The 11,396-nt window shown below is 37.2% G+C and overlaps 1 pseudogene; it reads right to left on the reverse strand.

Moving 5' to 3' along the window:
• Nucleotides 1-3,659: 3,659 nt before the first annotated feature.
• On the reverse strand, nt 3,660-4,234 carry LOC106970938 (28S ribosomal protein S7, mitochondrial-like; annotated as a pseudogene).
• Between the last annotated feature and the right edge of the window lie 7,162 nt (nt 4,235-11,396).

Below are 11,396 nucleotides of genomic sequence, written 5' to 3' on the forward strand. Positions count from 1 at the left end.
TTTATTAGAAAATTGTAACTACAGCAGGGTTCGTTAACACTTCTATCACTTCAAATTATCATATTTTGGTGTGGTGAGAACATTTAAGATTTATTCGCTTAGCAACTTTCAAATATATAATGTAGTATTGTTCACTATAGTCATCATGCTGTACATTAGATCTCCAGAACTTATTCATCTTAAAATTGGAAGTTTGTACCCTTCAACCAACACATTCCCATTTCTCCCACTGCTAGGACCCTGGCAAGAACCATTCTACTCTGTTGTATAAGTTTGGCTTTTTAGATTTCACATATAAGTGATATCATTCAGTATTTGTCTTTCTCTGACTTACTTCAATTTGCATAATGCTTTCAAGGTCCAAATGTTGTTGCAAATGGCAGGCCTTTCTCCTTTCTGATAGCTGAATAATATTCCATCGTGTGTGTCTGTGTGTCACATCTTATTCCGTTCATCCTTAGACATGTCGGCAGTTTCAATGTTGTGATTATTGTGAATAATGGTGCAATGAACATGGGAGTCCAGATATCTGAGATCCTAATTTCATTTCCTTTGGATATGCACCCAGAAGTGAGATTGCTGTGTCATGTGGTAGTTCTATTTTTAATTTTTTGAACAACCTCTGTATTTATTCCATAGTGTCTGTACCAATTTATTTACATTCCTACCAACAGTGCATGAAGGTTCTATTTTCTCCACATTCTTACTAACACTTATTATCTCCTGTCTTTTTGATAATAGCCATTCTAACAGGTGGTTTTCATTTGCATTTCCTTGATGACTAGTGATGTTGAGCCCCTTTTCATGTGCCTATTGGTCATTTGTATATCTTCTTTGGGAAAATGTCTATTCAGTTCCTCTGGTCATTTTTAATTGGATTTTTAAGTTCCTTTTTGCTATTGGGTCCTTATATGGAGGAGTTCCTTATATGAGTTCCTTATAGGGTTCCTTATATGTTTTGTATATTAATGCCTTGTCAGATAGATGGTTAGACAGATAGATATTTTCTCCTATTTCATAGGTTGCCTTTTCATTTTACTGATTGATTATTATTATTATTATTTATTTTTTTTTTTTGCAGTGCAGGGCTTTTTAGTTTAAATCCTGCTTGATGATTTTTTTGCTTTTGTTGCCTGTGCTTTTGGCATCACATCCAAAAAATCATTGCCAAGACCAATGTTAAGGAGCTTTCTTCCTATGTTTTTTTCTAGGGGTTGTAATGTTTCAGGTGTTTTATTTATGTCCTTAAAATATTTTGAGTTTGGGGTGCCTGAATTGATCAGTTAGTTGAGTATCCAATTCTTGGTTTCGGCTCAGGTCATGATCTTGTAGTTCATGAGATGGAGCCCCACATCTCTCTCTCCCTCCCTCTCTGCCCCTCCCCCACTCATGCTACCTCTCTCTCAAAATAAATAAACTAAAAAAAATATTTTGAGTTAATTTTTGTTAGTGGTATAAGACTGGAGCTCATTCTTTTGCATGTGATTATCCAGTTTTCCAAACACCATTTGTTAAAGAGACTATCATTTCCCCCTTGTCTATTCTTGGCTCCCTTGTCACATATTTGTTAACCATATATGAGTGGGTTTATTTTGGGGCTTTTAACTGTGTTGCATTGGTGTATGTGCCTGTTTTTATGCCAGTACCATACTGTTTTGTTTACTATAGCTTTGTAGTATAGTTTGGAATCAGGAATGTGATGTCTCCAGCTTTGTTCTTTCTCAAGATTGCTTTGGCTATTCAGGGTATTTTGTGGTTCCATATGAGTTTTAGGACTGTTTGTTCTACTTCTGTGAAAAATGGCATTGGAATATTGGTAGAGATTGCATTGAATCTACAAATGACTTTGGGTAGTATGGAAATTTTAATAATATGCTTCCAAGGGGCACTTGGGTGGCTCAGTCGACTGGTTGAGCGTCTGACTTCGGCTCAGGTCATGATCTCGCGGTCTGTGAGTTCAAGCCCTGCGTCGGGCTCTGTGCTGACAGCTCAGAGCCTGGAGCCTGCTTCGGATTCTGTGTCTTCCTCTCTCTGCCCCTCCCCTGCTCATGCTCTGTCTCTCTCTCTCTGTCAAAAATAAATAAACATAAAAAAATTAAAAAAATAATATCCTTCCAACTATGAACATGGGATATCTTTCCAATTATTTACACTTTCTTCAACTTCTTAAATCAATGTCTTACTGTTTATACAGTATAAATCTTCACTTCTTTGGTTAAATTTATTCCTAAGTTTCTTGTTCTTTTGATAATATAAATGTGATTTTTTAAAATGTCTTTTTCAGACAGTTCATTATTAGTGTAGAGAAACTTGAGGAAAAGGAAGGTCTATTGTATTACCAAAGTTTTTACTCTTCCCATTATACTTTATTTCTTCCTAATGTTTCAAGATTCCTTCTCTTATTATTTACTTCCTGTTTCACTAATTGCCTTTAGCCATTCTTTTAGGGTAGGTCTTCTGGTGACAAATTCTCTTAATTTCCCTTCATCTAAGATAGTCTTGATTTCTCCTTTTTCCATAAAGAATATTTTCACTGCATATGGAATTCTGGGTTGATATTTCTTTGCTTAGCATTTAAAAATAGTGTGCCACTTCCTTCTGGCCTCAAGGTAGAGTCAGAAGTAGGAGTTGTGTAGAGAAGGTTGTACTTCTCCTGAACTTGTATTGGAAATCTGCTGTAATTTGCATTAGTTTCCCCTGGAAATAAAGTGTCATTTATCTCTTGCTACTTTCTAGATTTTCTTTGCTTCTAATTTTCAGCAGTTTGATTATAATGTATTGTGACATGAATTTCTTTGGGTCTATCCTGTTTAAGGTTTGCTCAGCTTCTTACATTTGTAGGTTTATGTCTTTTGGCAAATTTGGGGAATTTTCAGCCATTATTTATTTTTACTTATTTGTTTGTTTTATAGTTAGCTTTATACCTAACATGTGGCTTGAACTCATGACCCCAAGATCAAGAGTTGCATACTCTACCGACTGAGCCAGCCAGGGACCCCTCAGCCATTATTTCTTTGAGTACTACTTTAGTGTCATTCTTTCTTATAACCTGATAGGAATCTGATGGCATGGATGTTAGATCTTTTGTTACAGAACGTCAGGTCCCTAAGTATCTTTTTTTCATCTATTTTTTTCTGTTTTTCAGAAAGAGTAATTTCCCTTCTTTCTTCCTTCTTTTTCTTTCTTTCTTTCTCTTCTTTATTTCTTTCCTTCTTTCCTTTCTTCTTCTCCTTCCTCTTCCTCTTCCTCTTCATTTCTAGTTGGTTTTAATAAATGGCAGTACCATATCACATACTACACCAGTTCAGGGTGAGAATTTTTTAATAAAGCTTTTCTAATATTAAAACTGCTTCCTTTCATATCATCCTAAGTTCTACCCAAATTGAAGGAAGAGTAGCTGGATGGGCCCTGAGTTTCCTGGGGGAAATCCACATTGACATGTTCTCTCTTTGTAAGGTGATAAAACAGGAAGAACAAGTTCTAGCCCCCAAAGAAAGGACTAAGAAGCAATAAATATGTTGCTCCATCCTTATGAGGCCTGCCTGAGCTTAAAAAGGAACTATACCCTTAACACACAAGTGTTTTTCATCATGACAGTGGCTCCTATTGTTTCTTGCAGCAGAGAGCCCTGGGCTGCTCCTTGAGCCTCTACCCTCTCTCTAACACCAGCAGTAGTGAGCTAGGGCATGGATGGCCTCAGTCATCTTGTTCATGTCATACTTGTTGATCATAGTGTCCTGGTTGTGAAAAGCCTCCAGCAGCTCATGTGATGACCTCTCTGGCATCAGCATCCTCCAGTGCTTCTCCCTGCACTCAGTAATCATCCACTTCATGGCCAGGAAGTGGCGACGCCAGTCAGCCAGTAGCACAGGGAGCTGGTAGAAATGGCCATCTCTGAGGATGGGTACCAGCCCAATCATAGGCTCACAGTTCTCCAGTGCTTGGTGGAAGATGGTGTAGGGGTTGCGTTTGATGGCTGCCTGTTCTGCAGAAGCATGGTACTTCTCAAAATGCTTCCTTTCACAGCTTCCAGAGTCTGCATCACGAAGGATGTGGCCAGTACTTTGTTTCTGCCTTTCATCATCATGTTGGAGGATTTGCTGATCACTGGGTCTTCAAACACAGAGCTTGTTTTCATCGCTGGGGCAGCTTTGATAAGCTGAGTCTTCCTGAGTTCCTGCTCATACTTTTCAGAGTGGGCAATTTCTACTGTCCTATGTTTACATCTACTCATTCTTTCCCTTATCAACTCTGTTCTGCGGTTGGCCCCTTCTAGCAATTTTTCATTTTGGTTTATATTTTCAGTTCTAAAATTTGATTTTTCTTTATGTCTTTTATTTCTTTGCTTGGACATTATATTTATTTGATGGGAACTCTGGTACTTTCTATATTTTCATTTTCTTCAAGCTTTTACATAATTTTTCATCGAAGCACCATGATGACTAAAATCCTTGTCACGTAATTCTGTTATTTGTAACTTCTTGTTTTCATCTGATGATTTTCTTTTCCTCATTCATATTGAGATTTTCCTGAATCTTAGTATGATGAATGATTATTTTTAGTGTGTCCTGGCAATTGGGGCTATTATGTTACGAGACTGTGGATCTTATTAAACATTCATAGGACTCCGTAGTCACCACACAAGAATTGGAAGTGGTATATTGCTTCATTACTGCCAATTAGGGATGCAACCATGTTTTCTACTAGGCCACCTTTGACATTCCATGGGGAAGAGCCTTTTGTTATTTTGGGGCAGAGACAAAATTTCAAGTCTTTACTAGGCCTCTGCTGATATCATCTTGGTTGGGAGGAGAAAGAATGCCTCATTACTGTACCTGACATGGCCTCCACTATCACCATGGAATGGGGGGCCTCCTTACCACTGGGTCAAAATGGAAGTTCTGGCTATCTACTCTGCCTTTTTTGCACCACCCTGATACAGGGGAAGAGATGACTAGTTATGGCTTTGTAAAGGTAGAAGTCTAGGTTTCCTACCTGTTTTATTCTGTAATGGGTTGAGGTGCAACCACAATTTTTATCCCATAGTGTTTGGCTGGAGTAAGGTGGTTATTGTCTAAAAGTTTTCTGTCTTACTGGACTGCCTTTATCCTGGTCCTTTGGGTAGAGAGAACAAGTTTTACTTAAAGCATGTTTAGACTGCATTAATGGGTGTGTCCTGGTTACAAGCTTCTAATGTACCCAATCCAGGATATTAGGCAAAAGGGAAATCCAGGGAATTTAACACTATGCCATACCTTGAGTCTCAAGGTCCTTACCTGGTCTTTCTTCTCTCCACCTTTCAGAGTCACCTTATGTGTTTATATATAATATTCAGGGTTGTTAATTATACTTAGTGAAAGGAATATGGAGAAGTACATTTCCTCTTCCATCTTATCATAGAACCAGAAGTCCAGGGAATACTTAGATATAGGCATTTTAGGTACTGGCAATAGTTTGATGCAGCTATTTTGATATAACATTAGAACAATCATGTTAAAACACAAGAATACTTTTATTGCTAGGTAATAAATATTCTTGTTACTAGGTAATAGTCATTCCTGCCTCTCACTTCATCTATCCCTGACCTCCTTGGAAGTGGGGGCTCCTTTATCTCTTTGAAGGAAAGCAGAACTTCCTAGGATTAATGGACTCTCTAATGCTGGTAGGAGGTTGCAGAAGAGGCTTTGTGTTGGATCTCAACCCCTGACTCCTCCTGAGGTCGTACCCATTAATGGATTTTATGATTACCTCTGGAGAAAAGATATGGCACTTTATACCAAGGTGAAATAGAAACAGAAATTAGAAGCCTATAGCATCTGAGTTATCCTTGCAACAAATGAAGACTTAGCTCTTGTACTTTATCCTAAAGTAGTTTTTGTTAGAGTGGAAATAGATACAGTGATTAGCTTTGAGGTCAATAATAGTAAACTGTAGTCCAAGGCTACAAAAGTTACTGAAATGTAACTGGCAGACTTTATGACCACAGCAAGGTAACCTAGGGGTATATGGTTTGCTACTTTCCTGGAAATGCAATCACTTTTTTTTATTGTTCATAGAATTTTCTCCCCTTCTTTTTCAACATGAAATGATGGCTTTTTCCATGAGCATCTTAACTCCTGTTGCTCAGGATTCTCTGTTGGAAAAGGGACAGAAAAGTAGGGATGGGACTACCTACAATTGTACCTATTAACTGAGCCTATTGAGTAAATATTGATATATTAAGACATAGAATCCATATCCCCTTTATTTTTTGAACTTTTAAAAGTAAACTCTACACCCGATGTGGGCCCAAACTCACAACCCCAAGATCAAGAGTCGCTTACTCTACCAATTGCCCCAGCCAGGTGCCCCAGTCTATAACCCTTTTGGATAATACTGTCAAAGGAATCAGACTATATGACTTCAACTGCTAGCTTCTCTGTTTACTACCTGTGAGCCTTCGGCAAGTTATCTAACCTTTCAGAGTCCTGGTTTCTTCAGTGTAAAGTAAACATCGTAGCACCTGCCTTTTAGAGTTACTCTGAGATTTAGATACAATAAGAACTGTAACACTTAGAAAACCTAGTCCATTGTAAACATTCAACACATATTAGCTAAAATAATAATCATTTTTGAGGAGAATATTTCTGGTTGTGTGGATGGGTCCTAACTGCTGACAATATTTAATTTCTTCTTCTTTTTTTTTTTTCCCCTTTCTGACTTCTAAGTAAAGTGTGGAGTTGGGTAGTCCTTGAGCTTTCAGGGACTTCATAGTAGTACAAGTGCCTCAAGTAAATTTTTGGGTCATTTTTATTGTGAGAACTCATGGGATTATAAGATATTTATCCAGAAGTTCTGATCATTTGACAATTGTGGGCAGTAGCTTTAGAAATCTAAACCAGCACTTAAAAAAAATCAGACAAATTAACTTTTTTTATTAGTAACTTATTTCATTTTTTAAAAACATTTATTTATTTTTGAGACAGAGAGAGACAGAGCATGAATGGAGGAGGGTCAGAGAGAGAGGGAGACACAGAATCTGAAACAGGCTCCTGGCTCTGAGCAGCCAGCACAGAGCCCGACACGGGGCTTGAACTCATGGACCAGGAGATCATGACCTGAGCCGAAGTCAGACGCTCACCCGACTGAGCCACCCAGGTGCCCCAGTAACTTATTTCATTTTTTAAAAATATAATTTACTGTCAAATTGGCTAACATACAGTGTGTAAAGTATGCTCTTGGTTTTTGGGGTAGATTCCCATGGTTCATTGCTTATATACAACACCCAGTGCTTATCCCAACAAGTGACAAATTAACTTTTGAAAATGTGGCTGAAATGAAGTGGTCATTCCCCCTCTCATTTCAGTGTGGTCTGGGACTCTTGTGAGAACAGAGACTGAGAAAAAACTCTCATATCTTAGGCTAATATGCCTATACTTAACACTCAAGCATTTAAATAAAAATTTGAAAAGAAAAACAAAACAAAACAAAAAACAGTCAGGCAATGTCTTACTATTCAGGATCTCCCTTCAGGGAATACGGATATGTGTTTACTGTTACCAATAAGTTACTATTAATAAATAGTATCTAGAGTGACTTTTTATCTTTTTAAGTTTATGTCCAAATAAAGTATTAGTAGTTTGACCTTTTTTAGCCTCCTAAGGGATTATGATATTTGGTTATATGAAGAATAATGCCAAAAGATAATATTTAGCTACAGTTAGAAAAAATCATTTATCTTAAATTTCTAGGAGAATACATAGTAATCTATATGTTTAAAAAGTTGGAGTGGGGAGAGATGGAACAGATCAGAGAAAAATATGTTGTAGTTTGCTAAATTTTAACTTGAAACCTAGTTATTTCTCATGCCAAATTAAAAAAAATATATGTATATATTTAATTTTAGAGAGAGAGACAGAGAGCGAGCATGAGTGGGGGAGGGGCAGAGAGAGAGAGAGAGAGAGAGAGAGAGAGAGAGAGGGAGGGAGGGAGAGAGGGAGAGAGAGAATCCCAAGCATGGAGTCCGATGCAGGGCTCAATCCTGTAACTCTAGGATCATGACCTGAGTGAAAATCAAGAGTCAGACGCTCAACTGACTGAGCCACCCAGGCATCCCTCTTATGCCGAATTGTTAGTCACTGATTAACATCTAAGGACTGTATAAAGTGTTTCCTTTTAGTTATTAATTCACTAAAATTTACTGAATGCCTACGATGTGTCAGGTATTTTGCTATGCTCTGGCTGTAAATTGAAAATAAGATGGACGAAGCTTCTGTCCTCATAGCACTTCAATTTAGTGAGAAGACAAACAAGATTAAAAGGCAAACAAATAAATGAGGAAGGTTAATTCCAGGATAAGTGTTCCGAAATAAACAGTATGCTGTGATAAAGAATAAATAGGGGGGACCTGTTAGTAGGATTTGGGAAGGCCTCCATGAAAGAGAAACAATTAAACTGAGATTTGAGGGTAAGAATAAGCCAGTTATTTAATGATTTGAGAGAAAGGGGTTCTAGGAATTGAAATGCATGGCAGGAAGGAATTTTGTATATTCTTACAATGGAGATATCAATAATAAGTAAAGAGGATACTGATAATGTTAATTCTTCTTTAAATGTTTGGTAGACTTTACTAGTGAAGACATCTGGTCCTGGACTTTCTTGATTGAGAGGTTTTTGATTGTTGGTTTGATCTTATCACAGGTCTATTCAGATGTTCTATTTCATATTAAGTCAGTCTGGTAGTTTGGTGATTTATTGATGTAAAATCGCTCATACTATTCATTTATAATTTATTTTATTTCTCTAAGGTTTGGAATAATATTGCCTCTAGTATTTCTGATTTTCATTATTTAGATTTTCTCAGTCTAGGTAAAGTTTTGTCAATTTTGTTGATCTGTTAAACCAACTTTTGGTTTTATGATCCTCTGATTTTCTGTTCTATATTTCATTAATCTGTGTTCCTTATTATTTCTTCTGCTAGCTTTGAATTCAGTTTATTTTTCTTTTTCTAATTCCTTAATGCATAAAGTTAGGTTATTGGTTTGAGAGATATCTCCTGTTTTAATGGATACGTTTAGAGGAATGCATTTTTCTCTGAAGACTGCTTTCACAGCCTCCTATAAGTTTGGGTATGCTGTGTTATCATTTTCATTTGTATCAAAGTATTTTCTGATTTCTCTTACAATCTTTTTCTTTTACTCATTGATTGTTTAAGAGTGTGTTGTTTAATTTCTACATTCCACATTTGTGAATTTTCCAGTTTTCCTTGTTATTGATTTCTAGAGTTATTTATATCAGAGAAGATAGTTTGTGTGACTTCTATCTTTTTAAATTTATTGAGACTTGTTTTGTAACCTAAAATATGGTCTGTCCTGAAGAATATTCCATGTGCAATTTAGAAGGATGTGTATTCTGCTATTGATGGGTGGAGTGTTCTGTATGTTTATTAGGTGTATGTAGTTTATATTGTTGTTTAAATCTTCTATTTCATTATTGATATTGGATCTAGATGTCTATCCATTAGTAGAAGTAGAGTATTGAAGTCTACAACTATTATTGTAGAACTATCTATTTTTCTCTTCAGTTCTGTCAATGATTATTTCACATGTTTTGAGTCTCTTTTGTTTGTATGTATGTCTATGTTATATCTTCTTGATGAATTGACCCTTTTATCAATATATGATATTCTTTTTGGTCTCATAACAACTTTTGACTTAAAGTCTATTTTGTCTGCTATTAGATTAGCTACTCAAGCTCTCTTTTGTTTACTGTTTGCATGGAATATATTTTTTCCATTCTTTTATTATTTTTTTTAAATGCTTATTTATTTTTGAGAGAGAGACAGAGTACGAGCAGGGGAGGGGCAGAGAGGGAAACACAGACTTTGACGCAGTCTCCAGGCTCTGAGCTGTCAACTCAGACGCTGGGCTCAAACTCACAAACTGTGAGATCATGACATGAGCTGAAGCTGGAAGCTTAACTGACTGAGCCACCCAGGTGCCCCATCCATTCTTTTATTTTAAACATATTTCTGTCTTTAGATCTAAAGTGAGCCTGTTGTAGATAGCTTATAAATGAATCTTTTTTTTTAAGTTTATTTATTTATTTTGAGAGAGAGAGCGAGAGTGAGCTTGAGCGAGCGGGGGAGTGCCAGAGAAAGAGGGAGAGAGATTATTCCAAACTGTCAGCACAGAGCCCAACGTGAAGCTAGATCCCACGAAATGTGAGATCATGATCTGAGCAGAAATCAAGAGTCAGATGCTCAACTGACAGGCACCCACGTGCCCCTAGATGAATAATTTTTTGAATCCATACTGCCAATCATCTAAGAAGTGAATTTAACTCATTTATATTTAAACTGATTATTGATAAGGAAAAACTTAATTCTAAAAAAAGTGTTTTTAAAAATTTTTTTTAAATAAAAGACTTAATTCTGCCATTTTGCTATTTTCTATATTGCTTATATCATTTTTGTTCCTCAATTTCTTCAATAGTCACCTTTTAAAAAAATATTTATTTATTGGGGTGCCTGGGTGGCTCAGTTGGTTAAGTGTCCAACTTCAGCTCAGATCATGATCTCACAGGTTGTGGGTTCAAGCCCCGCATCAGGCTCTGTGCTGACAGTTCAGAGCCTGAAGCCTGCTTTGGATTCTGTGTCTCCCTCTCTCTGCCCTTTCCCCACTCGCACTCTGTGTGTGTCTCTGTCTCTCTGTCTCTCTCTCATAAACAAACAAACATTAAAAACATTTTTAAAAAATGTTTATTTATTTTAGAGAGTGAGCATAAGTGGGGGAGGAGCAGAGAGAGAGGGAGACACAGAAACTGAAGCAGGCTCCAGGCTGTGAGCTGTCAGCACAGAGCCCAATGTGGGGCTCAAACCCACAAACCCTGAGATCATGACCTGAGCCAAAGTTGGATGCTTACCCAACTGAGCCACCCAGGCACCCCCCCCCCTTTTTTTCTGAGAGAGAGAGAAAGAGAGAAAGAGAGGGAGAGAGAGAGTGAGAGTGTTTGCATGCATGTGTGAACAGGGAAGGAGCAGAGGGAAAGGGAGAGGTAGAATCTTAAACCCATTCCACACCCAGTGCAGAGCCCAATATGGGCCTTGATCTCACAACTGTGAGATCATGACCTGAGCCGAAATCAAGACATGGGTGCTTAACTGACTGAGCCATGCAGGCGCCCCAGTACTGCTTTCTTTTGTGTTTTTTTTTTGTACCATTTGATTCCCTTCTCGTTTCATTTTTTATATGTATTTAAGTTATTTTTTTTATTGGTTATCCTGGGATTTGCAAAGTAGACAGTTGAGTATAAAACTATGGAGGAAGTCAGGGCTGGAGAAATAAACTTGAGGATAATTGGTATATAGATGGTATTTAAAGCCTGGGACTAGATGAGGTCTTTTAGGAAGAGAATAT

The sequence above is a fragment of the Acinonyx jubatus genome, chromosome X, assembly GCF_027475565.1.
Source record: "Acinonyx jubatus isolate Ajub_Pintada_27869175 chromosome X, VMU_Ajub_asm_v1.0, whole genome shotgun sequence".
Classification (NCBI taxonomy): Eukaryota; Metazoa; Chordata; class Mammalia; order Carnivora; family Felidae; genus Acinonyx; species Acinonyx jubatus.